Genomic DNA, 14790 nt, shown 5'->3' on the forward strand with positions numbered 1-14790 from the left:
TTCAGGATGACTGGTCTCTTCTCTTTCCGAGTTTTCTGACTGCCATGAGAACCTCTGCTCTCCAGAGCCTTCCAATGCAGTTAGTGAAGCCATTACTGAGTCTGCATCACAATTACACTCCTCTTCTTCACAATGCCATCTTCTTCTACACCTTTGCATGAATGTTCACTTCAGAAGTACTCCTGCAAATGTGCATCTCATGATTTGCTTCCTGTAGAATCCAATCGGCAGTGGATTGTAACAGGAAAGATCTGAAATCTAAGATGCTAAGATGAGATTCTGGGTCTAGATCACTGGCTGCTGGAATGCAGGAACCCTGGTGGTATTAGGTGTGGCCTGCATGGTCTTGCACAATGCAGTTGTGCAGTTGCTATTTTTACTACTGCTGTCATTAGAATCTCGCCCAAATCCCCTTTTCCAAACCACTGAACCCATAACTCTATAGCTGGGAGTTTGCATTGATAAAGGTTCAGAGCTGCCCCTTTCTCCAGAGAAACTCCCTTGACTAAATGGGAGCTGCTCTGCCGGGAGCTTACACAGCCTCTCCCAACTGAATGGCCCACTGAAGATGACTGACTAAGGTGGGTACAGATATCCAGCACCTTAAGAAGAAGCCAATTCAGGCAACATTTGGACAATTCAGCCCTAAGCTAGTTTCACTTGAGGCAAAATATTTTCTTAGTTTTTATTTTCCTGCTTTCCCCTGCCTCCCTCAATCTCACTGTACTAAAGGCACCCTTGATAAATCACTTGGACAAAAATCTCTTCCGGAAGCTTTGCCTCTAGAGAATCTTACAAAATCCTGCTTTGTGGCTTATATAAACTTTATTCTTTATTCCGTGTGTGTTTATAAAGAATGAGCTGAGTATTACATTAATATATTTGGCCATACTTGTTAATCATGATTTTCAAAATACTCTTAAGTTTATTGATATTTTGATCTGTTATTTTTTTAACTCAATTACTGTATTATAGTTAAAGCAATGTCCCAGAGTTTCATAAGTTGACTTCCAGACCATTCATGTATAATCGAATCAAGCCTTTATTGAAACACACCAGTAGTGACTGACCAGAACATAAAGCTATTCCCCTGATCAGCCCCAAACAATTGCAAGGGTGCTCCTTATAAGCCTGAAAACCACAAAAGGGACTTTGGGGGTCCAGCAAATGAAAGCAAGCCAAGTTACAGAAGCCGGAGAGTGCAGTCAGGTCGTGGGACACTTAGTCAATCACAATTAGCCCAGTCACCCCAGTTACAGAAACAGAGCTGCATTACCCTAGTTACAGAAACAATGGCCCATTAGGTAGTTCCGTGTTCTTAAGGGTTTCTATTGCAAAAGGAAAAGAACAACTTGCCCCAGTCATGACCTTTCTATTTGGCAAGGTTGTTTTACAAAATGGAGTGTTACTAAACAAAATGGAGTCACTTTGGGTTGACTATCACAACTGAAATATAAAATAATTTGTACATCTCCTAGTATCAAAATTTTAAAACTTTCCCTATTCTTGAATTAATTACCTTGTAAGTGACAATATTCATCCTTAAATCATCAACTTCAAATTTATTCACCTTTATTTTCCTCCAAAATAAGTCAAGGACTTCAAAATATTTGACTTGTATCTCATGTTGGCTTAATTATTTTTTGTTAATTCTTCTCTCTTTTTTAATCAAGTACATGATTACAGCAGTTTCACACAATCAATATTTATTGATCATTTTACATATAAACTGCTATCTTGATTCTTCATTCTCCTCTGACTTCAGACTTTCTATTTGAGATCTCTTTACTTCTGCCTATGGTAATAGTTGGTTGGCCATTCCAGTTTGCCCAGTACAGAGGTACTGAGTACAGGTCAGAGGTCCCCTAAGGGGAAAACTGGGAAAATCATTACCATTGATCCCTGTCCTGGAGTTGCAGGGTCCTTTAGCCTGAGTCCTGCTCTCCTCTCAACTGATGGGTTTGGGGGATGTAAAATCAGCTCAGATTGAGGCACCAGCATGGGAAATTTTACTTGGACTTCTCACCTGAAAAGCATTCTTCATTCCCTTTGATTGCTATCTCCCTATCCTTTGTGACTCTGTGTTAGTCAACTCTATTCATTGTGACAAAAATACCTGATAAGAACAACCTAGAGGAGGAAAAGTTTATGTGGGTTTCCAGTTTCAGGGGATCACTTCATGGACAGCTGACTCTATTGCTCTGGGCCTGAAGTGAGGTAGAACATCATGATGGAAACACATGAAGGAGTAAAGCTGCTCAATTCATGGCAGCAGGGAAGGGGGCCAGTATGCGCTACTCACCAGGTACAAAATATAAAAACCAAAGGCCTGTCCCCAGTGATGTACTTCCTACAGTCACTACCCACCTGCGTTTAGTTACCTCCCAGTACAGTTGTCCTTTCAAAGTATCAGTCGTTTGGGTAGATTAATCCACTGATTGGGCTTTAGCTCTCATAATCCAATCACTTCACCAGTGAATATTCCTGCATTAACACAGAGGCTTTTGGGAGACACCTCATATCCAAACCATAAGAGACCCCATTTCCCATCTTTCTGGACAGGTCCAGCAGCAGCTCATTTACTATGCCTGTATCTGTTTGGATTCTGCTCATTGCAAGCCAACACCTGGCCTTCATGTGTCAGGCTCATTCCCCACCAACGGGTCCAGTTGTAGAAAAAACATTGTACCCTCTGCCCTTTCACCACAGAGAGCACCTCTAAAATTGCAGGGAAGCCAAGATTCTTCCACCAATGCACATTCTTTTTTTTTTTTTTCTCTTTTTTCTGGTACCAGTGATTGAACCCAGGGATGCTTTACCACTAAGCCACATCTCCATAACATATTTATTTTTTATTTTGACAATATCTTGCTAAGTTTCTTAGGGAATCATTAACTTGTTGAGGCTGGCTTTGAACTCACTATCTTCCTGCCTCATGCTCCCCAGCCACTGAGATTATAGGCGAGCACCACCAAAGCCAGCCCATGCACACTATGAAAATGTGGTCATTGTGCTTTTCACAACTTAAATTAACTCAGAATTAGGAAACAGAGATAAGATTGAATTGATATTTCAACAGTCACAGAAAAATTTATACCTCAATTATGAAACAAATATAGGGATTATAAAACAAGGCCACATTGAAAATAAGATTAGGATGCAAATGTTTTGCTTTCTAGTACTCAGATAGCAGTTTTACATCCCATCCATCATTGAGCTACCATTTATTGAAATAATGAGCATATTTCATCATATAATAGTCAAATTCACTTTCATTGTTATCAGTTTTAGTATAAGAAATTAAAGTTTCTAATTTATTTCTAAATAAGTAGATACAAGTTTTCTTTACAAATTTCAAAAGATGGAGTATACAATGAAAGGTACATGTCTCTTCAACTCCTGATTTCACCCAGCTCTCCCCCAAAGGGGCCAATGATACTAGTTTCTCATTAATCTTTCACAAAATATTTTTGTACATATATTGGTTACATGTAATTGCATTTTTAATAGTGATCAGAATACATACACTGTTTCAGACATGGTTTTGAACTTCACATTACATCTTTAGAATCACTATATATTAAGCTATAGAGAACTTCATGATATTTTGTTTCATGGCTATTCCAATATCAGCACATATGAAAATTTATGGTACCAATTTTATGTAGTTATCAAATTTTTGCTGTTAAAAATCAATGCATCAAATGACTCTTACATATGTATAATATTGTAAGTGTGTGTTTCCTAAAAGTGAACATCATTTGCCAATGTATGCATGCTATATGTCTGTCTAATATAGGACAGGCACTGATATCTTCTACAAAGTACTTTTTATCTTGTTTAAAACTTTGCTGAATGAAAATGAAAACCATGTACATCAAAACAGGCCAAGCATACACCATAATCTACAGATTTCTTAAGGATAAACTAATCCTTTTTAAATAGGGAGGCAAACTTTTTTACAAGATTACCAATACATTTACCAGGAGCAGACAATACTGAAGTCAGGTTATCACCAAATGCATCCAACACTCCTGCAATCCAGGGAGTATTATCATTTTCTGTAACTTCAATTCTTTCTTTCAGTTGATTAATTATTTCATTCATTTCCTTGGATTTCTTCCTAAATCCTTCCTCAAGCAAATCCTTTTGAATCTAAAATAAATAAATATGCATTAGAAGGGATTTAAATATTTTATAATTCTGATTCTTGAAGAATCACAATGAGTCAAAATTTTGTAAAATATCTCTTACCCCTAGAATGTTTTCTCCATTATTGTTAAGATAATTTAGTAACAAAAACTACCATCTGGAATAGACCTAGACACTCTTAAGGAAACATAGTTTCCAACTTGCTTAATATTAACCTACCATTACAATTCTGCTGCTATGATAACCAAGGTGATAAAAACTTCTTCACATTCTTCCCAAAAGAAAAGCCACTGGTCTGACCAAATATACACTCAGTGCCACTGGGGTTGCATGGTCTCAATACTATAGTGATGATGAGAACTCACCAGCTAATCTAGAAATCTGTTCTCATATAACATCTAGATGGAATCTGAAAGATTTCCTCCCATGCAATATGCGTGCTCAGGCAGCTATACAAACCTGGAGCAGATTGTAGCAATCTTAGAAGCTGTCACTTCCCTGTGCTTTTAATTTCAGAAATTTCTAACAGTTTTATATTGGTATGAATCTACCTAGGGTTTTTGGGATATGAGTAGGTATCTTGATAATATGAGTCTTGGGAATGCAAACCAATCGCTGCTCATATTTACTACAACTCAATGGAAAAATCTATTTACCCTGACACTTGTGAGTGAGACCACTTTAAATCTCCCAAAACAGCAGCTTAAAATAAATTTGTAATCTCCAAGGATTGATGAGTCATAAGACCTGGATCTCCAGACCCCAAATAGGAGAAAAAAATTCAAAGAAATTTTAAGGGAAAAAAATAGTGTTTGTGGGCAGGGGGAGGGGGGATTAATAAGTATATATTAACACTTAGAATAAATCATAAGCAACACATGGTGATTATCTTCCTTCTGTGAGCTGAGTGTAATCTGCACTATTCCTTCTGGGGCCCCAGGACCATGAGAACTACTGAGCAGGGCATCACCCACCTTCAGCTGGTGCTCCAACATGGTGTTCTGGTTTTTCAGGAGCTCTTCTCTCTCCTCCTCCAGCTTCTTTTTCAGTTGCTCCACGTTTTCCTTGAAACTCCTCTCTTGAGCCTCCATCTGTTGCTATTGTTCCTGTAGTCTCTGTCTTGAAAGCTCCTCTTCCCTCTCAGCTGCCTCCTTCTTGGCCCGCTCCTCTGTCACAGGAAAGTTTTAGAGAAGGAAGAAAGAAACAGCAACTATACTATAATTTCCTGAGCTCAGAGACCAAACCAAATCTGAAAGGCAGGGCAAGGCAGGAAATCACAGAATTCACACAAGTCCACACCATCAAGTGCACATTTCAGAAACTGATAGAAAAGACCCTGCCCATCAGGCTGAAGTCTGACCTTCACTACCCCTTGTTCTTCACACATTCAGCAGAGCATGCATTCCACAGATTCACAGACCTGTTGGAGGGCATTACAGGAATCCAACCACCATCTAGATTGCACAAAGCCCTGGTTTCGATCTCCAGCTTTGAGGAAGAAGGAGGGAGATAAAGGTATCATGCTTTCTTATCACTCACAAGTAGTGCTGTGTCCTCAGATTTAAGATATCCTGGACTCTTCTGTAAGCTCCCCATGACCCCATATTCCTCACCTTGACTCCTTTCTTGGGCACTCGCAAGTAGTCCTGTTCAACATTTTCCCTTGCTTTCATGTAGAGCTTGTGGCCTCCAGGAACAGAGAAAGTTCCTGCAAAAATGCTTTCCATTAGGGACTTTGAAAGCAAATTCAGTTCATCCTGACAGTATTTTTCAGAGGTCTCTTCATTCTTCAGCAAGAAGTAGTTCTTCTTCTCCTCTATTATTTTCCGCAATGGAATTACAGACATGTTACTGGAAGATAGGAATGGAAAAGAGAAAAGTCCAAAGAATCTGATAGAAAGGCTAAACTAACTGAATTTATCCTGAGAAAAGCATTCAAGTGGAGTAAGATTTGGGATGAGTTGGAAATCACAAAACATGTCTTATTGCAACCCTGAAGATTCTCTGTAAGTCTATAGGAAAATTTTTTAAATTTCCTGGGCCTCAAAATGCTCATCTCTGAGGTGAAGGGATTGCATTCCAGAAATTCTGTGGTGTCTTGCAGCTGTGAAGTCCTGTGATTCCATCTTCAATGATGCAATGATACAAGGAGTAACATAAGATGAACAGCAACATGGAAAGAGGATCTGGTGATAGAAACTGATTCCTAGGAAAAGGAGAGTGTGCACAGAAGAAGAAACAGTATGGGGGTGACTTGTGAATATTCCAAGCTGGCTTATCACCCATAGAAGGATTAACAAGTATCCATTAAATCATTCAGGGGGATATCTATACCAATTTAGCTTCAATAGTCAGGATATTACAGAAGATATCTATTTGGGTTTTCCTTTAGTCATCTGAGACATTTCTGGATAATGTGCCCCAAGTTTTGGGGGAGGGGGCAAAGCGGTATATATGGTCATTGGGAACTGTATTCCTCATGAGAATCCAAAGTGCTTTATCCTTGAATTAGAGAGAGGAACCACAAGGTCCATAAAGGTACCTGTAGGCTTCATTTTCAAGGGAACCATCATAAAAGGTAATAACTGAGACAATTACCACCAGTTCCTTTTGGAACTCCTGATTTTCATCCTTGAAGGAGTGCTCCATGAAGACTGTGATGGTTCCCTCTCACAGGCTGCGTGCACCTCCAGCAGCTCCTGGAGTGTGTCTGTGGGGAACTGCACCCGCTGGGCCATCTGCTCACTGTAGTGGTCGGCTGCCTTCTGCACAGCTTCTAAGTTCTCACGCAGGGCCAGAGTAGTCACTGCATTCTCCAAACAAGGCACTGATCCACTAGCGATGGTATCTACATAGGTCACCACCAGAGTCCCCAGGCCTGAGGAAGCCAGAAATTTTAGAGGATAAATTGGAATCTTTAACTCAATAAGATCCAAGATTCTAAGACAATATTTCTAAAACCTCATACACATAAAAACACACATGCCTACCTCTTTCTACTATCATCACTTTGGTGTTACTATTCACCTCAGTTTTATGGTTCCATAGGCCACAGTATTTAAAATGTTAACTGTCCACCTCCCTGTAATATACTAAGTGTATATGGAAAACATAACATCTCAAAAGTCAAAGGAAAACATTTTATATAGGTTGACCAATGAGGAAAGGTATATCAGATTATATTTATTGCCAAAACTTTCAAAGGATTTTCAGGTATTTACAAACCAGTACTTATATATGAACTACTATAAATTTCCAAAATACACATCATATTCTCCTTGCAAACAACACTTAACATATAAGAATTCCCCTAAAAAATAGTATTTATCTGTTTTTAATACCCTGTTAGTGATTTTATTATCAATGGAGGATTTTTCAGACATGTGGAAGCCACAGACACCAGTAACAAAGTGCACAATTTTCAGAAGGTCTATAAACCCTACCAAGTAATTTGATTAAAAAGTGTACACATTTCTTCAATTATGAATATACATTACGACAGTTATACATAGAATCAAACAAAACTAATGGGAACACATTGTATAGTATATTCAACATGTATTAGTCAACACAGAAATATGAAAAGACTCACTATTGCCAGTAACCACAATCCCCTCTCTGAGTGTCTTGATCTTTGCCTGGGTGAAGATGTAAGAACTGAAACTATTTGTTTGTTTCTGGAATTTAGGATCCAGTTGGTCTTCTGAGACACTCTCAATATGGGCAAGGTGTTCTTTGTTATTTGTTGGCCGGTCAAAGACAAAACACTTCCGTTTTGGAAAGAAATTCCTAATGCATTCCCTGGGCTGATTGAACATTGCAACTTTGTGGCTCCTCCCTGAGGGATGGAGAAAACAAAGAATACAATAGAAATTGTCTTGGGACAGGGAAATAAAGTTTTTTTGACAGGGGTTGTAACTATAAGAGATGACAGATATAGATGCCACACCCAGATTACAAAGGTTTTCATATGAATGAAATAAATACACTAGTATTTTTAAATTATATTTTTGAAAGAATATCTGTGTGAGATATGTATTTTTTCCATGAGATGGGCTTTGGATTATAATTTCATGTCTAACAATTTTGAGGCCATTTGTTCTACTAAACAGAGGAAAGCAGATGCCAAAGAGGGTACAGCAGTGTCTGGTCACTAGGAAGTTTTAGCCTCCATTGTAATCAGGAAACTAAAGTAAAAATTGTTAAAAAAGAACTTGGTTTTGAATAATTTTATTGTACTTTAGGCCTTACATTTCTTAAGTAAACATCAGTTCCTGGAACTTTTCAACCTACACTCCACTCACCATTTCTACAGACCTCAGTTCAGTTTCAAATACCAATAGAACCCCAGAAATGATGGACAGTTTTCAGTGATCCTGCCCACTCCTGAGCCACACTCTGGTACCTTTAATCAGCTTCAAGGCATTCTCCAGGTACTGGTCTTCTGTGATGAGCTGACCATCAAACTTCAGTTCCACGGTGAAATCCCGGACAGTCCAGACAAAGTCTGGAAAGAAACTCACAAACTCTGTGCAATCTTCTATTTCATCAGGATCTGAGGAGGACTTTGCCCTGATTAATTCTGTCAGCTCTGTCACATAACTAGGTCTTGGCTGAGGAAAAAACACCATTTCCGTGTTTCCCTATTAAAAAATTCTAATAAACAGTCTCTTTTGCCATAAGTGCTCCCTGCTTCACTAGAAACTACTAATTGACAGGGCAAAAGATAATGACTCAATATTCATTCCCCTAAACTCAATGACAGGGAGGTTGAGTTCCTGGAAGGATACTGCAGCTGGTCCAGGGCCTGCTGATTGATGGTGCCCATGCTGTTGTAGACAAAGGTGCTGCTGAGAAGCACAGCCAGCGCAAAGATCCAGGAGTCATTCTTAGGGTCACCCTAGGAAGCACATTACAGCAAGGGACTTAAGGGTTATATTTTACAAATTCATTCAGACTTTATTCTGTCAGTCTTTCATTTATGGGTTTACTAAAGTACTCATATGCAATAAAGAAAGACCTGAACAAATAACAGCTTTGATAATTATAATGTTTCTTAGAATCATAATTTCCTCATATGATGATTTCCATCTTCACTTACATTTTTTTCCCTCAACTGGATGAAACAGGATAATATACATATAAAAACTAGTACTCTATTGGGTTCTCAGTGGAACACTGAGAAGAAATAGCATTTCTTCATTCTATACATATGTATTGGCCATAGGCTATATATATACACACACACACACACACACACACACACATATACACACACACACAGGCATATATATGTACTTATCATAGTAGATATACCTGGGCATAGATGGCTACTGAACTCACTGCTCTTAGTTTTGGAAAAACAAATTTAATAATGACACGTTACTTTAAGATGACTAATTCAGAGCAATAATAAATATTCACAATAATAAATACAACTAAAGATAATAATATATATTTTAAAAATTGGATCTTAGTAATTTGTATCAGTAGTGAAGTCCATATCTATAATATTAAATTAAAAACTACATGTCAATCAAAAAAGAACAAAGCTTTGAAAATTCGAGAGAAACATGTATGAAGACTTCCTAGAGATCACAAGCTGACCATTAAAGAGTTGGCAGAAGGTTGACAGAACAAATAAAGATGATCCTACAAGTAGAAAGATCCACAGAAAGAATACTAGAGATTGTAGGTTTCAGGGATCTTTGCAATAAAAATAGTTATTTTGTTCAACTGAGAAGCAGGAAACAATGTTGGATGGTGAGTGCTGACACAGGTTGATGAAGAGCACTAAAAACGTCAACCTAATTGTTCCTATAAATTATAGCATTTGTCTAAACTTAATATAGAATTTACTTCTAATATAAAGAGTATATAAAGCTTATTACTTGAGAGCAAGGTAATAACAGATTCAGGCCTATAATATTCTATATAGCAGTTTAAGGGTGAGGAGATTAACCTAGTCATTTCTTTATTTCTCCAAACCCTAATTTTTAAAAAGTAATCAGAGTTCTCTGTAAAACTAGGATTTGTGGCAAACAGAAACTCATTTAGATAAACACGTACCATTGTTTTATACATGGCTTTCAAATGCCTATGACAATGACATCCTAAGTAAACAGAAAGAAAAATTCTAAAATTTATACAGGACCTCAGAAGACACTGAAAAACCAAACCAATCTTGAGCAAGAAGAACAAAGGTCAAGGTATCACACATCCTGATTTAAAATGTTACAAAGCTACAGTGATTAAAATAGTATGATAATTTTGTGAAAGCAGGCATCTAAACTCATGGAACAGAAGAGCAACCAGAAATAAATCCATGCTTTAATAGTCAATCAGCTTGGATAACAGTGCCAAGAACACACAATAGGGACAAAATGGCCTTGTTAACAAATGATGTCAGAAGAACTGGATATCCATAGGCAGAAGAGTGGCTAAAATCAACTCAAGATAGATTTGAAACTTTCATGTAAGAACTGAAAGTGGATGTACTACTGTGTGTATATCCAAAAGAAATGAAGTTGAGGGATGGAATCAAACCAAGTGTTCATCAATGGATAAATGGATGCAGAAAATGTGGGAAATGCACACACCAGAATAACATCATCCATAAAAGCGAGGAAATCTTGTCATTTGCAACCACATACATGAACCTGCAGAACTTTAAGCTAAAGTGAAACAAAGAGAGGCACAAAAAGGTAAATACCACCTGACCTCACTTGTATGGAACTTAGAGAAGTTGCATCCATTCAAGTAGAGAGTGCAATGGTTGTTGAAAGGGTGGTTCAAAGGCAGGGAAAGGGTCATAGAGAAATGTTGGTCAAAGGACACAAATTTTCAGTTAAATAGTAGGAAATAAATGACCCTATGTCATAAAATTTCAAGAGGAAAATAGGCAAAAGCTTCTTAGCATTGGTTTGGCATTGGTTTTTGTAGAAAATATACCAAAAGTAGAGACAACAAAAGCAAAATTAGACAAGTGGGAGAACATCCAACTAAAAACCTTCTTGCAAGCAACATAAACAACCAGCCATGTAAAAATAAACTACAGAATGGGATAAAAATATTAGCAAACCATATCTGATAAGGGGTTAATTTTCAAAGTATATAAGAAATAAATATGAGCAAATAACTGGAAAATACATTTCTCAAAAGTTAATACACAAATTGCCAATCGATACATGAAAAGTTATTCCACATCACTAATCATCAGGGAAATTAAAGTCAAAATCACAATGAGCTATCACAACAATTAGGATGGCTAAGAACAAAAAGATAAAAGATTACATGTGTTGATGAGGTTATAGAAAAAAGAACACTTGTATGCTGTTGATTGTAATGTAAATTGGTATAGCCGTTATGGAAAACATCCTAGAAATTCCTCAAAAAATAGAAGTACCATATAATCCAGCAATATTACCTCTAACTAGAAAGTCAAAGGAGGTAATGTCAATATTTCAGAGAGATACCTGCCCTCCCTATTTATTGCAGCATTATTTCACAATAACAAAGATACAGACATTTATCAAGGAATAAATGGGTAAAGAAAGTATGGAGTAAGAGTATTCAAACCTAAAAAAAAAAAAAAAAAAGGAAATCCTGCCATTTGAAAAACATGTATGAAAATTGAGGGCATTATGCTAAGTGAAATACACCAGGTTCAAAAACAAAAATACTACGTCATCTCATTCAAATGTGGAATATAAAATGGTCTAGTAATCAAACCTGTAGCAGCAGAGAATGGAACAGTATGTCTGGAATCTGCAGGATGGGAGAAATAAAGAGATATTGGACAAAAAGTACAAAGTTTCAGTCATGCAAGATAAGTTCTGGAAGTCTAAGGTACAGCATGGTCACTAAGTTAACACTGTATCATATACTTGAATTTTGCTAAGAAGCTGTGTCTTTAGCGTTCTCATTACAAAAAGAAAAAGAAAACTGTGTGAGGTGATACATATATTAATTTGTGCTGATCATTTCACAAAGTAAATCAAAACATTAAGTTGTACATCTTATATACATACAATCTTTTTTTAAATGTTTATTTTTATTTTTTAGTTATATTTAGACACATATTTTTATTTTATTTTTATGTGGTGCTGAGGATCAAATCCAGTGCCACACAGATGGTAGGCAAGCGCTCTACTTCTGAGCCACAACCCCACCCCAAATACATACAATTTTATTTGTTAATTATATTTTTTGAATTTGCAAAAAATAATTTGTTAATTATATTTTTAAAGCTGAATAAATATTATTACAGAATATCTATCTCCTTATGGAAAACAGGAGAGTATGAAAATTTAGACACTTTAATAAGTCTCAAAAATAGGCATAAAAGGAAGATCACAGGTTGGTATTGTACCTCTGTCGTGGTGTGCTTGCCTAGTACATGTGAGGCACTGGGTTCCAGCCTTAGCGCAACATAAAAATAAATAAGCAAAATAAAGTTATTATGTCAAAAAAGGACAGATTACTCAGTTTACCTATTGTTAGAAAGCTAAAATATCAAAAAACCATCTTAAAATGTGTATTATAAGTCAAAAACATGCTTTGATAGAACCAGCATAGTTGTGGATTTCTAAAAGATTTCCAGAATGTTCTGTGGGTTACTGATGAGCTTCACCATAAGAAATGCAAACTTAACTCTTCAAACTCTAACACTCAAATACAAATTGCATTTTATAGTTTGAATGGTGGATCAGAAGCCTTTCCTCATCCATGGAGATGCAGCCAATACCTCTCCACCCTCCTATCAAGTTCTCTTTATACACAACTCTATGTATTGGAAGAAATTATCCACAGCTATTAGAAGTGCAGAAGGACGACAGGCCTCAGAAGTCAGCACTCTTAATGAGAAAGGCTTCCAGGGCAGACCTCCAAGGACTGATCAGCACCAGGGATCAAGACCCAACTTCCTTGTCTCAACGCAGGATCCCTCAAAAGGGCCAACCCAGCCACAGATTTCCCCGTGGAAGTGACAGAGGTCAGACATTACTGCAGTATGGGGTCTTCCTCTCTCCAACCTGCTTCTTTCCCAGGCCCTGTGCTTAATCTGAAGCATAGGTGTGGTCTCTTCAATGGGACTAAAGGGTATTTTTGAGGACAGAGCCTTTACTTTGTCAGTAATGCCTATCTACTGAGCCCAGAAGCCTTGAACTTAATTACTTATTAGGCTTTTTTATAGAGAATCAAAACATTCACCCCAGCATCAAGAAATAAAGTATCCTCTCTAATGTACCACAGATTCATCTCAAAAAGAACAAAAGGGCAGTCAGTTAGGGTAGATAGATGATGGGGTGGGCAAGATGGGGCCTAATTCAAAAGGAAATAAAATCCTAATACCTCCAGAACACTTCCTCCGCCTCACAACCTGTTGCCAATGTTACTTCCCCTCCAGGGAATTGTTCCTCCCAGAAAGGAGTTATTAATGAGTAATTCCTGGGGGCTCCTTTCCCACTTTTTGGGTTAATCCCACCTTTTGGTCTTATAGGCAGTATAGGAAAAGGGGGCATGAGAATAAAGGAAACATGAAATCTATATAAGGACAGGACTCACCCCATCCCATGGATACTAACACTGAATCACCACCCCCTACCCGGAAGAAGTCTGTTTCTATTTTATCCTTTAAATAAAACTTCTTTTCTGTACTACATCGGCATTGCTCTGGTATTTAATTTCAACACCAGGGAAATAAGGACCTTATCCTGATTTTCAAGACCTGTTTCAGGAAGATTCAAGATTCAGTTTGCGGGTCTGGGGATGTGGCTCAAGCGGTAGCGCGCTCGCCTGGCATGCATGTGGCCCAGGTTCGATCCTCAGCACCACATACAAACAAAGATGTTGTGTCCGCCAAGAACTAAAAAATAAATATTAAAAAAATTCTCTCTCTCTCTCTCTCAAAAAAAAAAAAGATTCAGTTTGCCTCATTCACTATAGTTCTGTTTCCAAATTTCACAAATACATCAAAGCAGTTAAATTGTAAAGGATCATAAGGCAATAAGGAGAAAATTCAGCATACTGAGGATCTGAGACTCACTGCCTCATCTCACCTTTTCCACATCGCCCAGGCCCTCAGTGTCCAGAAGGACAAGGGTGTGGTTTGGCTTGTTGGGGTGGGGCACACACCACATCCAGATGCCCTTGGTTTCAGATTGCACTGTGGAGCCCAGTGGGAAGCCTGCAACGGAAGAGGAGAGAGCAGCATATGGTAGGAGCAGATCTTCTAAGCAGCCTAGGACACACATAGCCAGAAGTCTTGGATTGTAAATACCACAGTAGTCAGGATGGTACATTCTCTATTTCCTCAAGAATGTCTTACTTTGCAAGCCACCTGTTTCAATGTGCAGAGGTCATTAAACATGAGAGTGATAGCATTCTCAAGGTGGTGGCAATATCAAAATCTCAATAACCACATAAGCATAATGGCTATCTTGTATGGCATTAAAAAATGGGAACATAGTTTGTCATCATGTAAGTTTCTTTTCAATAGCGCTGCTATGTCAATGTTTTAGCACTTCCACGTTACTATAAAGCAATATTTTTTTTTATTTTTTACATTTTAAGAAACCTTTACATAAGAGATAGAAATCTGTCTTTTAATTATTGGTGATTTTATTTAGTTTCCATAGA

At 37.6% G+C, this 14790-nt stretch overlaps 1 pseudogene across 1 annotated transcript in view; it reads right to left on the reverse strand.

Annotated features, from left to right (window-relative positions):
- LOC308655523 (guanylate-binding protein 6-like) overlaps positions 1-14306 on the reverse strand; it is a 57685-nt pseudogene extending 43379 nt beyond the window's left edge. Inside the window, exons 1-8 of the transcript in view lie at positions 14211-14306; positions 8943-9052; positions 8558-8754; positions 7745-7990; positions 6739-7030; positions 5688-5966; positions 5127-5320; positions 3984-4155 (exon numbers count right to left, since the gene is read on the reverse strand). The product of the transcript in view is annotated as a guanylate-binding protein 6-like (transcript). The remainder of the gene's footprint in view (positions 1-3983; positions 4156-5126; positions 5321-5687; positions 5967-6738; positions 7031-7744; positions 7991-8557; positions 8755-8942; positions 9053-14210) is intronic.
- Positions 14307-14790: the final 484 nt, after the last annotated feature.

This window comes from Spermophilus citellus, assembly GCF_964194105.1.
Source record: "Spermophilus citellus genome assembly, chromosome: 9".
In the NCBI taxonomy this organism is placed as follows: domain Eukaryota; kingdom Metazoa; phylum Chordata; class Mammalia; order Rodentia; family Sciuridae; genus Spermophilus; species Spermophilus citellus.